Source organism: Leptopilina heterotoma, unplaced genomic scaffold, assembly GCF_015476425.1.
Source record: "Leptopilina heterotoma isolate Lh14 unplaced genomic scaffold, ASM1547642v1 Lhet_14, whole genome shotgun sequence".
Taxonomy (NCBI): domain Eukaryota; kingdom Metazoa; phylum Arthropoda; class Insecta; order Hymenoptera; family Figitidae; genus Leptopilina; species Leptopilina heterotoma.
The window spans coordinates 810,568-826,469 of NW_025110859.1; the positions used below are offsets into that span (position 1 = coordinate 810,568).

Here is a 15,902-nt window from a genome sequence, read left to right on the forward strand (position 1 = left end):
CTCGAATTCAGCGACCTGAAAAACCCTTAGGTACTGAAATTGATAAAAATCCAAATGAATAATAATTTATTTATTACTTAATTTAGGATCATTGCAATCAATAGTGTGTTAATAATGATATAAAACAATTTATTTTATAATTTACATAAAAAATTGCATTTATTTTGCGCTAAGAAGTTTACTGCCCAACGGTCGTTAACAGGCAACGGGTTAACAGAAAAATAATTTTTTAAATTCAAACATTTTTTTACTAAATTTTCTTGAAAAATCTACATCATATCATGTTTTATATTTTTTAAAGGATAGTTTTTTGTACAAAAAAATTATTTCAAATTAAAATTTTTGTGTATAACTTTGCCGACCTGCAATCCCAGTAAACAAAAACTAATTGAAATAAATTAAAAAGAATTCACAAAGAGCTTTGTGACAAATACGAATTGGAGCTATGTTGCAATTTTCCTGAATTCGTCAAATTGTATTGAAATTCCAAACGTTCTATTTTTACTAATTCAATGGACAAGTTTTGGGGCCTTTAATTTTTTTTTAATTCGCCAGCACGAATTCAATGCATGCCTTGGTCATTTCTTTCGAATGCGAATTCGTTTGCACAAATTCAGGCAAATTGAATCAAATTCAATCGAATATACAAAAAGCTTGAATGAATCCCGCTATCTACCAAAAATCTTAATTCATTTCAATCTGTTTGAATTAATTTTTTTTTAATGGAATTTCTAAGAAAAAATTACACGTTAATGTCTACAAGTAATTCCCATTCTGTAGAAAATAACCTTTAAAGTAAGCTTAAGATCATTAAAAGTGTTCATGTTTTTAGAAGTTATTTAAATTTTTGTAAAACTTTGACAATAATGATTTTTTAAAATATCTTACACAGAAATAGAATTGTTAAATCTCAATACTCAATAATCTAATTCTTTTAACTTACATTACAATTCAACATTTCTTATTTTGGAAATTTTGTATTGTAGAAAAATAATTTTTAGATTGTGTATGGATTAAAAAATTGAATTTTGAAGTTCTGAATGTTCTTCGCATGCTTTATAGTGATACAACACTACTGCGCATGCGTTATAGTAATAGAACACTACTGCTCATGCGTACTATTGATAGAACACTACTGCGCATGCGTATCATTGATAGAACACTACTGCGCATGCCTGACATTCACAAAACACTACTGCGCATGCGTACCATTGATATAACACTACTGTGCATGCCTGACATTCACAAAACACTACTGCGCATGCGTACCATTGATATAACACTACTGCGCATGTCTGACATTCACAAAACACTACTGCGCATGCGTATATGTATGTACAATGAGTATGTATATATATACGATACGATGAATAAATGATAAAAGTCGAACGACCGAACGATGAAGTACGGAGTTACACGACCGACGGACGACAAAACGACGACGAATATGTTAATACAGTCAGGTCTCGCCAAGTGTCGTTTTCAGTAAGTGTCATGACTCACAAAGTGTCATCGTTCAAGACCCAACAAGTGTCACTTTTCCCACTTTTTTTTACCCTCTCCAATGCTAAAAATGGACTTCCCCAAACCGGTTTGCAACATAAACCAATGAAATGGCCACTTTTATTAAAGGGGCGTGGCTTAGGCCACTGACACTTACTGAGACAGACGGTCTCAAAAAATTCCCAGTGACGACACTTAGCGAGACCTGACTGTATTATAGGAGAGGAGATTATTATTCAAAAGAAATTCGATTATCTTTATAAAATTTCAATAAAAAGTTCTTCGAAAAATTACAAAAATGTTATCTTCTGACATTATTATAGGTAACAGCTAAAAAAACGCGCGTATCTCCTGGTATCTTCTAGTATCAATAAATAATTAAGGGGGAGTGACACCTTTGACCCGAAAAAAATCGATTTTTTTTTTTGCTTAAACGATACTTTATAATGTGTAGAATAGAAATTATAATAGATGATTTCGAAGTTATTTTATGTGAGAAAAATCAAAAACTGCAAAAGGTGTCCAAGAGCGCTTCAACCCAATGGGAAGTTAACCATTGGCGCAATAATGGTCCTATATTGGGAGCCAGCAGTACCAATGATGGTGCAATAATAGCAACCAATATTGGGCCACTATTGCCAGAGTCTTGGGATGATCACGACTTTGCCAAGCATTGGCAGCCAATATTGGATCACTATTGGCTGCCAAGGCAAATGTTGGATACTACAGAGAAAGGAGGCCAACTTCGGCGCCCTCTATAATAGGCAACAAATTTAAACTTTTTTTACGTATAAATATATTTTTGTAAACTTAAAAAGTTAACAAATAAATCCCTCAAAACCAAATTTTGTTTAATTTATTCCTGTGTCTTAAAAAAATTCATGAAAAACAGGTTCAAAAGAGGCCTCAAAGGTGTCACTCCCCCTTAATAATAATGCCTATTAACAATAAAAACGGGTACCTACACATATGTAATCACAAAAAATAATTCAAATATTTAAAAAAAAACAAAATTTTGTGCAAAAATTATGATTATAAAAAAAAAGTTATGCCTATTTTTTCGTTTAGTAAGAAAAATGAATTTCGTTTTAAATTGCAATTTACAAAATTTATCACTGCTTTGCTAACTTTGCATACAATTTTATAAGTACTTGTGCCTTCAAAAAATAAATTAATTAAAGTTTTTTGAAATGTTACTTCAGTTTTACTTTACGAATGATTCAATCACTTTGTTACGTCAAATTCCTGTTGCAAATAACAAAAAAAACTAAAAAAAATTTGTGACCAAAAATTTTGAATCCTTGCTAACTTTGCACAAAATTTCATTTTTATGCCTCCCAATAATAAATTGAATTTTGGAAAAACTATAACTGATTGCATAAATTCAATGGATGTTTTCAAATAATTTTAGAATTAAAGAAATTCATAAATAAATGTAATAGAACATTTTTTGGAGTATCTAATCATTTTTAGAGTGAATCAGAATATTCTTTAGGGTCAGGAAACAAGTCAAAATTTTTTCAAGTAATTAAGTTTTTCATATTAAAAAAAAGAAAATATTATTCAATAAAAAATAGTAAAAAAAATAATGAAGTATAATATTATCTATCAGAACATATCAAAAAAACAAAAGCATGCACAATAGTCTAACTTCAAGTGTGGACAAACTGTACAGACTGGACAGAATACGACGATTATTATAGTTAATAATTAATAATATATAGTTAATGTTAATAATTAATATTTTTTCGAAGTTATCACTTGGTCACTATTTAATATATTATATATATATATGTCATTAATATTTAATATTAACAATTAATACTAATAATAATTACACTGAAAAAAATACATGAGACATTTTCAACTACATCCCCTTAGTAGAGTAAAAAGTAATAAAACGAACTACTTTTTTAGTTAGTCTGGCTACTTTTGATACTTATTTTAACTGTTTTATGTAGTTAAAAATTATTAATTAAATTAATGTAATTTTACAGTTACCCAGTGAGAAATTGCCAATAGACTTTAATCGGTCCAATATTGGTTGCCGTGCTGGGCGCCGATTGACTCCCAATATTGGACCAATATGGGCTGATGCTTGGGATGTAACGGCATCGCCAATCATCGGTTGTCAATATTGGTCCAATATTGGCCGAATATTGGCAACCAAGAGAAAAAAATTTTTTTAAATAAATTTTTTTTAATTAAATAATAATAAAAAATTATTGTTTATAATTTTTGTTTAATATATTTATTTGTTTAATTATTTATTTTTAATAATTCATGTAAATAATAAATAATTTATTATTTATAAATTATAATTATTTAAAAATGCAGCAGCTATTAGAAAATAACATTCTGCAAAAAAATTCTATCATTGAAAAATCAATGATAGGCGAGAGAAATCCGCGTCTTTAAATAGATTCGCAGATGATAGACAAGAGATATCCGAGTCATTAAACGGATTCGCAGATATACTCTGGTCTCGCGACGAATCTCTCGATACTTATATACACTGGAGTCGCCGTGTCAGTTGCGAGAACGGTTACAGCGTCCCTCTTGCGGCAGAGATAAGAATTGTCACGTAAACTGCTAAATCGCTTTACCGACCGCCTTATTATACCCGCAGTTTACGTGACAATTCTTATCTCTGCCGCAAGAGGGACGCTGTAACCGTTCTCGCAACTGACACGGCGACTCCAGTGTATATAAGTATCGAGAGATTCGTCGCGAGACCAGAGTATATCTGCGAATCCGTTTAATGACTCGGATATCTCTTGTCTATCATCTGCGAATCTATTTAAAGACGCGGATTTCTCTCGCCTATCATTGATTTTTCAATTCTTAGAATTTTTTTGCAGAATGCTATTTTCTAATAGCTGCTGCATTTTTAAATAATTATAATTTATAAATAATAAATTATTTATTATTTACATGAATTATTAAAAATAAATAATTAAACAAATAAATATATTAAACAAAAATTATAAACATTAATTTTTTATTATTATTATTTAATTAAAAAAAATTTATTTAAAAAAATTTTTTTCTCTTGGTTGCCAATATTCGGCCAATATTGGACCAATATTGACAACCGATGATTGGCGATGCCGTTACATCCCAAGCATCAGCCCATATTGGTCCAATATTGGGAGCCTTTATTGGACCGATGATCGGTCTCTTGGCTCCCAATATTGGACCGATATTGGACCGGTGAGAAATTTCTCACTGGGTAACTTTGTAACTGCAGGTATGTTATAGAAATGACTACAGAAAGTAGTAGATTCTACTACTTAAAGTAGTTTGATATACTAATTTTGTAGTAGTTTTTACTTCTTCTAGGAGTTGAATTATTTTCCATGTAATTTATGTTATAGATTTTTATAGAAGATTATCAACTGTGAAAAGTTGTAAATGCAACTACTTTAAGTAGTAAAATTAACTACAGTTATCAGTTGAACTGTGTCTGGAATGCCTTTAAGTATTAAGCAACTCATCGTAGCGGGCGAGCGTGGTTAGGTGGTTAGGTTATCGGTTTACGAATGTTAGGGTCGAGCGTTCAACTCCCGACGTTTAGAGATTTTTCTCCGTTAGGTATATAGACATTAAATAAATAAGGTATAGGTAAACAAAAGTGGGTAGGGGGAAATATAAAAAAATACAACTCGATAATATTTATAATAAATTATAAATAATTTTATTTTACCATTTTCAGTAGTTACTTTATTACTGAGTTATCTTAGTAACTTTAACTACATATCAGCAGTTAATTCTACTGCAAAACTGTCATTGGTTCCTATTTAACTAAGAAAAGTAGTTAATGCAACTGTATTATCACTTCATTCAACTACATATCTGATAATTAATGTAAGTTCAAAATTATCTTTGGGGACTTATTGAACTAAGGAAAGTAGTTAAAAAGTAGTCAAATCTACTAAGAATTTTTTTCAGTGTAACTACATTAGTTGAATAATAACATTTTTGGTAATAAAAGTGATAAAAGTCAATAAAAGATAAAATAAAGTAAAAAATAGAATAAAATAATAAATTTATTATTAAAGTCCGTCAATAAAATGAAAAATAAAATTTTTCGCTTTTAAATTTGACATTTATTTACTTTTGGTGATTAATTTTATTACAAAACTTTCTAATGGCTTATCACTTATAGGCAGCAATTTCCTAGTTAGTTTTGCAATAAAATGTAATAAAAAACCTAGTTTCAACTAAATTAAAAAAAAAAAATTTTTCTTTCAAGTTCAATAATTTGAATATTATTTGCAAAAGATTTGTAAAATTTGCAAAAAAATAAGTTTTTTAAAAATAAAATATAAAGCAACGTATTATTTATAATAAATGTGGAAATATAAAATTCGTGCATCCCTGATAGATGCATTGACAGAAAACTTTCTCCTACGCAATTTAATATCATCCTGCGGGTCATATTCTTTCCTGAGTGTTTTTAGTTTTCTTCCTCTTTCGATATGTTACCACACGAACGCTGTCACATCGCGTCGAATCAATTAGCAACTTTAAATAGAGAATTGGACGCAAATTTGCTTATTAAAATGCGAGAATGTTGAAAATTTACATATATTCATATATGACACTTTTGAATGTTATTTTTTCCTTTTTTTGTAAATTTTTTTCTTTTTTTTCGTTTTCTTTCGTTTTTGTATAAAATAAAAGAATGTCGAGTGTGTTTATTTATTTTGTATCTAAATAACTGAATACATTATGGTTATTATTATTTTACAAATATTGAATTTAACTTGGCCTTCTTGTTTTTATAATGAAAAATTTTAACTTGTGTCAAATTGATAATTACAATTATTAAGCACTGTTAATAGGACATTAATCGTGTAAAAATATTTTATGTTGTAGCTTCGTGGTAAAGAGCACTTCACTGGCCATGGAAAGTCGATGTTGGGGTTCGATTCCCACAAAGTGGAAAGAAAAAAGTTTGAGAAAATTATAGAAAAGAAAATCTGAAAAGACTGAACAACAAATTTTCATCAAATTATAAAATGTTAATTTCAGGTAAGAAAAAATATTTTCATAACAATTTAAAAATTAAAGTTAAGAAGAAAATAGTCTGCCTTATATTAAAAAATATTACCTTCTTAGAAAAAAGAAGAAATTTGAGAAAAAAATATTTAATATAGATCAGTAATTAAGGTAGATTTATTTTTCAATTAGGTGTAATTTTGAACAATAATCAAATTTTATTTCGAGGATTTCGTATTAAATTAACATACTGATATATATGAATAATAAAAAAGGGGTTAAATTCCACTGTTCAATGTCGAGAAGAGGCCGTGAATATGGTATAAGACGTTGCATAATAATGAAAGTTGGCAGACGAAAGAAATCTAATTCGTTTCACTAATTAGAGAAATCGCCCTTCTCATCATATATATCTCGATTGTAGTGTCATTCAAGATCAATCGTAATTATTCATATTAGAAACATTCGCGGAAATACCGCAGAGAGTAACAATTTTTTTTCAAATTAAAACTACCATTAATTTTATTGCAATTACCAGAGTTTTTGACCGTTAATTAAAATTATATTTTATTTTAATTTTGGACACTTATCGTAAACTATAGTTGGTAAAAATATTTTAGGTAATACATTTTTACTAATTGTTATTATTACATATATAATTATATGTATTTAATTTGGATACAATATTTTAAAGCAAGAGTTTTAATATGGAATGTGAAAAATGAACTTTACAGTTAAATTTACATATTCGGGTAATTTAGGTTTTCTTTGGTTTTTATAATTGTTGAAAATCAAATTACAATTGTTATAATCAAATAATAATGTAAAATTAAAAATAAGGATAGGTCTTTCGTTAAAAACATTAAAACAGTTTATTAAACTCGAGTCACATTTTACATAATATTTAAAATTACGATGACGACGACGACGACCCACGCACCCTACGACTGATTACTTCCCACTATTTCACAAAATCACCCCCCTTCTTTATCAATTTTTGCCCACCAAATCCCAAATTATATACCGTCAAATCATTACCAACATAATAAAAGATAACACTCTATTATTTGGATTATAAACATTAATTAATATTATTATTATATTATTATTAATATTATTTAATACCTATATTAATAATCGTTGTACTTATTCCGGTAATCTGTTCGCAGTTTTAAATTAGTTTGCTTTTTTGTTTCTTAACTTTTTTAAATAATTTTTCTGTTTAAATATTTTCAATTTTAAAATTAATGTATTGAAAATCATCGAATTGTTGCAAAGAATTTTATCAAAATTTGATAGGGTCATTTGGGGTAAATGTAAACAAGGGGTAAATGTAAACAGTACATGTTTCAGCTAAATTTACAAATTAAAAAATAAGTACGACGTCAATATTTTTACCTCAGCTCACCTACAAGATGTTCTGAGTATTGCCAATATTTTATTTTGACAATTGGCAATGCCATAGTGTAAGTTATTTTTTAATGCAAAAAAGATTGAAAATCAAAATTTTACTGTTTCAGTATTTTGTCTCGCATTTGCATAAAAATAAATTTAAAAATCAAACAAAAATATGTAATTCTTCCTTATTAATGCCCTAACAAAAATTGACTTTGATTTTTGATTTTCGTCAATTTAGTTAATAAATAATTAAGTGTTTACATTTACCCTGAGAATTCGAAAACTCGGGGTAAATGTAAACAGAACTTCAACTACATTTTAAAAGAAAATAATTGAATAAATTTGCTTCTATTTCACAATTTCATTAATTTGGCAATGTAAAATTACATAGAAAAGGAAATTAGGTCCTCTTTAAAAAAAAAATTTGATAAAAAAAAAATTTTTTTTTGAAAATTTGATCAATTTTTAAAAATATTTTTAGGTTCATCCGCCATTTTAAAAATTTAAAATTTGACTTCAAATTCGTATTTAGCGATCTCAAAAACCCCCTAGTAGCCAGATTCAAGCAAATTTGATCAATTTTGCTTCCTCATAAAGGAAGCCTTATAGTGATGTCGATTTCCGAATTTTTTAGAACCAATTATTTTTACAAATTTTCAAGTGTAGTATATATAATTCGTCGAGAGGAACACATGTCCGGATGTATGTGTGTATGTGTGTGTGTGTGTGTGTATGTATGTGTGTGTGTGTGTGTATGTCACCGATTCTTGTGGACAAATTTTCTCTTACACGTCTTGACGGATTTTGATAAAATTTTGTAGGTGTATTACGGTCACGAATACCAAAAATCAGACAAAAGGATTTTCAAAAATATTTAAAAAAAAAATTTTTTTCAACAATTTTTTAATTTTTGAAAAAATAATTTTTGGATTTTTTGAAGTAACTTTTTTCTATATTAAAATTTTTATTAATTCATTTCAAAATTGCATTCCTGACATAAAAACGAATCGATTCAAGTATATAAAGTATATATTTTATTAAAATTTATAGAATTAATAAATATTTTAAATTTTCACAAAAAATTAAAATTTTGTATTTTTTGACATTTTATCTTAACACTTTAAAATAATTATTCTAAAGTAAAAAATTAAACAATTGGTATATATTATATTGAGGAAGCTTAATGATCATGAAATGAACAACTTGTTTAAAAATATTATTTTTAGGTTCATCCGCCATATTGGATCCACCATTTTGAAATTTAAAAATTTGATTTTAAATTCTTATTCAGCGACCTTAAAAACTTCTTTTTACCAAGTTGAATGAAAATCTATTAAAATTTGTTCAAGTTATTCAAGTTTTTACATTACTAGTTTTGTAATGGTTAATTGTTTATTTTATATGATACATTATCAGTCAACTGGTTGATTTACTATACATCTACGAAGAATTTTTTTTCAGTTTTTCCATCCCTTAAAATAGTAGTATACTTGAAATAACTTGTTTCTTAAACCTCGCTTAACTACAGTGGTGTTTACATTTACCCCGAATTTTAGGAAAATTTCAACATCTCGGGGTAAATGTAAACAGTCAGTTTTAGGCGATTCAGGTGCATCAATATTTTTTTGTACCTCATAAAATTTTTCTAGGGAACTCTAGTAACAAGTTCATGCAAAAAAATTCGTCCGTTTTACCTTTTAACAAAAAAAACTAATGTTTTTCGTGAAGAATAGATATTCCGTTAACATTTATACCCCAATTGACCCTAATAGAATTCTTTCGAAGAATTTTATTATTTAGAAAAATAATTGAATTCTCACGAAGAATTTTGTTAAAATTTTTGAAAATTCTAATTAAATTCTTTTTGGAGAATTTCTTTGAATTTTTTTTTTAAATAATAAAGTTTATTCTTTAATAATTTTAATTAAAAATTTTTAAAATAATTACATTTTATGAATAATTTCTTTCAAGTTTTTAAAATAATCGTATACATAATAATAATTTGCTATTCCGTGAACAGAAAGTGTCGTCTTTTGTTTTTCTATAGTAATTAATGTTTTTTGATAGAAATTTTGGTTATGAGTATTCCCATATGTGTGATAACCGTGATAACCACTTGATGCAAAGAAATTTTTTTACAAATAAAAGAAAAATGATCAAGACATGCCTCTATTCAACTGATGTTAAAAATGGTAAATACATGTAATTTTTTCAAGAATTTTATTCTCTATTATTTTGTTAATTCTTATAAATTTAATGAAATTCTCAAACTTGGTATTGATCAAAAGTTTAAATTCTAACATCGAACAATTTTTTTTACAATATTATTCAATTAGTGAACTGAATTTTATTTGCCACTTTTGTTTGACAAAAATAAATTGATTAAAGACACTTAAATTTTGAAGTTTAAATATTTAGTATGTTTTTTAGATTAAAATAGTGTTTTTCAATTAAATCTTTAGAATTTTTATTTCTTTTGGTAAATTCAGTCTCCTATAAAATGATAATTCAATAAACTTCAAAAAAAATTCCGCATTTTTTACATTTTTTAATACTCTTGCCATTCTGGTTACGCAGAATCGGGTACTTTATTTATTTCAGAAAAAATAATACTTATAAATTCTATTAAACATTTCTTTCCTTCAATTATCAACATTTCAATGTATTCAATATATTTTTCGGATGAATACTAACAATTATTAGGGTAGGCGAACACTATTTTTAAAAAAAGTATTTTCTACACCTTTTTGTCTAAAAAGGCGATTTCTAATTAAATCTGTTTTCTGAAAAAAGTTTTTATAAAAAGTTATAATTTCTAATGTTTATTTTCCTAAAATTTCTAAAATTCCATAATTTTTATAAAAATTAGAAAATTGTTTAAAAATAAAGATTAAATTTTCTGTTTCTCAATTACAATTCTGTTTACAAAATTATAAGTTTCTTTTTGAAAATGAAGAAAAATTTTTATAAAATTACTATTTCTTATCACAATTCTGCCGTTTGAAATAAAAACTTAGTTAACTGACATTTATATCGAAACGAGCAAATAAGGAAAAACTGTTTGCTTTCAGAACCCTAATAAAAATTAAAAAATTGTTCAATTCAACTTCACATACTGGGTATAATGATGGTGCTCTATTTAATTATGAAATAAAAAATTAATTATTTAAACAAATTATATGAAAAAATGCACTTGCGTGTTTTTCCGAATGCAAATATGAAGTAAAAAGTTAGGTAAAGTCCTTTGCGTAGTTGCTCAACAAAAATGTACGCGAGCTCGGTCCTCCGATTTGATGGAAAAACTTACCTAACTGACAATGACGTCATGTGGTAAGGGGACGGCTGCTTGCTGCTTGCGTCCCGAGGATAAACCGAGTTTAGCCGAATGCAGTTAAGTAGTCGTTCGGCTCTGTCTCGACTGACTTTTTGACGGAATAACTTATAGGTAATTGCAAGCGTTGCATAGATGCAAAGTTTTTATTTCAAATCCAACGCTCAGACTCGACTACTTATTTGATACAAAAAACACACAAATGCCTTTAACTAAGTTATTCCTTCAAATCTTACATTCGAGCTCGTAGCCTCGTTTGTTTTTTGGACTACGCAAAGTCCTTTCCTTAACTTCACCAAAATGTCAGTTAACTAAGTTTTTATATCACACGGCAGAATTTGTTAACAAAATTCTATTCTTCTTTGAAAAAAATAATTTGCATCATTTTTACATTTAAATTTCCAAAGTTAATATATTTATAAAAAACTTTTTTAGAAAATTTTAAATATCTTTAGGGAAAAAGTCCCTATAATTTGTTAATTACGATTTTTAAGTACACTGAGAGAAGTCCAGGGCGTAATAGTTACCGCTAGACGTCGCTATAAGCTAGTGTTCTTGTTGCGTTTGAGATGTTTCGAATCTAGGGCTCAGACGCCCCGAGTCTGTCAAACATTGTTCCCGCATGTGAGAGAACAACTCGTGACCGAAACTAAAAGTTGTAAGTAATCCCGCTTTCGGGACGTTCCACGTTTTTTATCGGGGGTTGAGACGTCCCGATCGAGGGTTCACATAAGAACATTCAAAATTATCACTCAAGCCTCGCACGGGACGTATTAGTTCCCGGACTTCTCTCAGTGTAGATTATTTAAAAATTTTGTTAAGTAATTTGCATAATTTCTATTTTTTATTATAATTTTTTAACGAATAATATCAAGTATTTTTTTAAAGAATTAACAAATTTTCGTAAATTTTATTTTTTAATCATATGTACTTATTATCGTGATTACAAAAATAAAATATTGCTAGAAAAAAGAAAAATTTTGAAAATTACCTTTATTAGAAAAATAAATTTTTAGAAAATTAGCTTTATTAGAAGACAGAAAATTTCAAAATCACCTTTATTAGAAAAAAGTTTTTTAGAAATTCACCTTTATTAGAAAAAAAAATTTTAAAAAATACGATTTAGAAAAACTGTACCCCAACCATTATTAGAAACATAAGAATGAAAATTAAAATATTTGCAGAAATTATAATTTAAATCTTTTGAGTTTGAATTTCATTACATTTATATGAGCTTAAAAAATATTTGAGGGATTTCATGAGAAAGTTACATGTATAAAAATTACATTTGAAACTTGAGTTGAGTAGAGGCATGTTTTTTCACTTGGTAATTATATTTATTTTAATAACAGAAGCCATTAAAAAATCGCAAAAGGATCCAAGGCAAGAAAAGTAGTATCCCAGGAGGAAAAGTCGGACGAATGTCGGAGTTTACAACCGCCTGGGATCCGCGCCCGTGCGGACCGCCAGTACCGATGTTTTGTACCGATTCGGATCCCAAAATGCAACCGGCGCGGAACAGATTAGGCTCCGACTTTTGGATCCGCCTTTCTACTTTCGTCAGTACTGGCGCGGTACTGGATTTGTTCCGCCTGCAGATTTCATTCTTCTACGCGCGTCGGAAGAATGACGGATATGTTGAGTCTGTACTGGCTCGGTGCTGGGGCGGATCCGACTGCGGATCTCGTCATTTATTGTTATAGTTTACATTATCAGTATAATCATAAATTTATTTTATTATTATAATTAATTATTACAATAACTAATTGCATTTATTATAATATTATTATTAGTTAACCAATAAATAAATTAATAGTATTCATGCAAAGGAAGAATATAAGAAACTCAATTTTTTCATTATATATATAAAAATCCAACTTTATTAATGTGCAATTAAATAAATAATTTTTAATAAATAATATATTAATTTGAAAGAAAATGTGTTCAATATATAATAATACCTACAATAAATAACACATTAAATAAATATATAAAAAACAGATTATTAATTAATTTATTATTAATTAATTAATAATCTCTTTTTAATTTAAACAATATATTAAGTAATTATTTATTGACACTTTTCTGCAAATTAAATAATTAAAAAAATGTGTTGTGCATTAAAATTTTATTCAATTTAATACTATTACTTATATGTTATAAATTGTTTTGCAGTGAAGTTATGTTCATATTATTCGATATATTATGTAATAAAATATTAAAAAACATAATAATAAAAATATAACATTTTTTTTAAACGAAATATTGAAATATTCATAAATACACATTCAGTAAAGTATTGAAAATATAACGGTATTACATCAGTTCGTATAAACGTAATTTTACAATTTTTATTTCAGCTAGTGAGACTTGAAAGCATTTAAGGTTTGAGAGTTCCATGCGAGCGTAGCATAGTGGTTAGCGTGCGAGATTTCGGTGCGTAAATATTCGGTTAGGCGTAGGTTCGTACCCCCAAGCGTTAGGATTTTTCAAATGTGTATGTAATAAAAAATTGCGTTTAAGTGTATAAAGAAATAAAAAAATGTGTAAAGTGAACTGTCAATGAATTGTCATCCGTATTTATCTTTTGCAATTAATTATTATTTTTTTATTGATATTTGTTGAAATTATTATTTTGATCCGAGCCGGTTGTCAGTCGGTAGAATGCCAGCATTGCCAGCGTACATCTGGCTAGGAAATGAAAGATCCGCAGTCGGTACAGTGCCGGGTCCCAGCCGGTTGAATTATACACGGAACGGCTCTTCGCGGCCGGTTACCGGGCGGTAGAATGCCAGTTCCGAGACGGATGGCCAGCCAGCTCCTGGCCAAGTCATCTTTTGGTAGAATACCAGTTCTCGGGCGGTAGGCAGGCGGTTCCCAGCCAGTACCACTACTCCGGCGTCGGTACAGGCGAGGATCCGCGCCGGTTGCAAATTTCCCACTGGGTTATAGAGAATTAATGATAAATGAGAATAAAAATTGAATTAAATCTAATTATTAAACTTTTGCATATATTATTTATAAGTTCAATAAAATTGTTTCTATTTAATTATTATTTCTTTCCATCTTTCACCGCACGACATTAATAGGAAAATTAACGTTAGAATGTTGTCAAACAGTCATTTCTTCACATATTATTTACGGGAGTTTGTATATAGAAGAATAATAATCCCAATTCCGGAATAGTGTAACTGGGTAAAATACATATGAAAGTGAAACTCATAACCGTAAATTAAATGAGTGAAATCAGAATAATTGCTTTAGTTAAATGAGACAAGTTTGATGATACTCGCGCAGAGATTTAAGTGTGTATTTAAAACATGTTAATAGAATATCGCAGAAGCTGAAATTGGAATCCTCTTAAAAAATTTATGGATCGATATTGAATAGAATATCTCGTGAATCTTAAGAGTCTACATTTTTTTACGATGTATTTTATTATCAAAAAAAGAGAAAAGAGAATCTGATATATTTATTTTTTTCAAAATTATTTTATGTAAATGAATTTATCGAATGGGCTATTTATAGGATCTAATAAATTTATTATTTGAGTTTCACAATTCAGAATATAAAAAATAGAACATGAAGAAATGTTGGATAGGTCATCAATGACCATCGAGTTGCTTATACAATGTTTTCTTTTTTCAAAAAAAAGCTTGAATTTCGTAATGTAGAGAACTATTTAATGATTGCTTTATTAGACACTCGTAACTGTGAGAAGAAAAGAATTTTATAAATTTATGGTTGTAATAATTTTTACGACTACTGTAATGAGTGATAGTTTTAATCAATGGTTGCAATAGTTGGTAGTTTCGATCATTATTTGTAATTTCAGTCTTTAGTGAATTTAATTTTCGCAAAAAGATTGTTTTAATTATTTTATTATTGTAAAATATTATTACACAAGTATAGAATTTAAGGTTTTCAATTCCTGTTATTTACGATCTATTATAATTTTTGTATTTTATGTTTCGAATGTTTATATAATTTTTTTTTTCAAATTACAGAGACGAGCGTTTCTTATGAAGAATGGGTGTTTGTTGAGGAGCAGCTCCTGGAGTTTGGCTACAGCTTAGCGCAGTTTAATATAAGTTGATTAATTTTTTTATTAAATTTCTATACTTTATGAATATTAAATATATTTCTCTTATTTTTTTACTATTTGAATATTAAAGAAAAGTTTATTTATTACACATTTAGAAGTAATAATTGAATAAGAATTTAGAACTAATAAAAATATATATATATAATAAATATAATAAATTTGGAAATTTTTTAGGCAAATGGTTCAGAAGAGAGAAAAGATTTCTACAGAATAATGGGATCGTCCATAAATTACGTAAGACATTTAGGGGGGAGGGGGGGTCTGCTAGATCTTACGGCAATAGAAAAAATGACGCTAATGTACGTAAAAAATCTTACAAGGAGGGGGGGTTAAATTTTCCAAAAAAATGTCTTACGTAATTTATGGACGGCCCCTTAGAAGAGTCATGGATTTAATCCACAGATTAATTATAAGCTATAATATTATAGTTAATTATATAAAAATATAAATAATTTATTAATTGTCTATATTTTTATATTTATAACTATTAACTGTTTTATTTCTTTATAATATAATAATTTTATTTGCATTATCTCTTTAAATTTCAGATAATCGTTCTAT

The 15,902-nt window shown here is 27.8% G+C and overlaps 1 long non-coding RNA gene across 1 annotated transcript in view; it reads left to right on the forward strand.

Moving 5' to 3' along the window:
* Positions 1–15,276, forward strand: part of LOC122497994 — a 33,566-nt gene extending 18,290 nt beyond the window's left edge. Inside the window, exons 2-3 of the long non-coding RNA XR_006301186.1 lie at positions 6,385–6,540; positions 15,244–15,276. This is a non-coding gene — a long non-coding RNA (uncharacterized LOC122497994). The remainder of the gene's footprint in view (positions 1–6,384; positions 6,541–15,243) is intronic.
* The last annotated feature ends 626 nt before the right edge of the window (positions 15,277–15,902 follow it).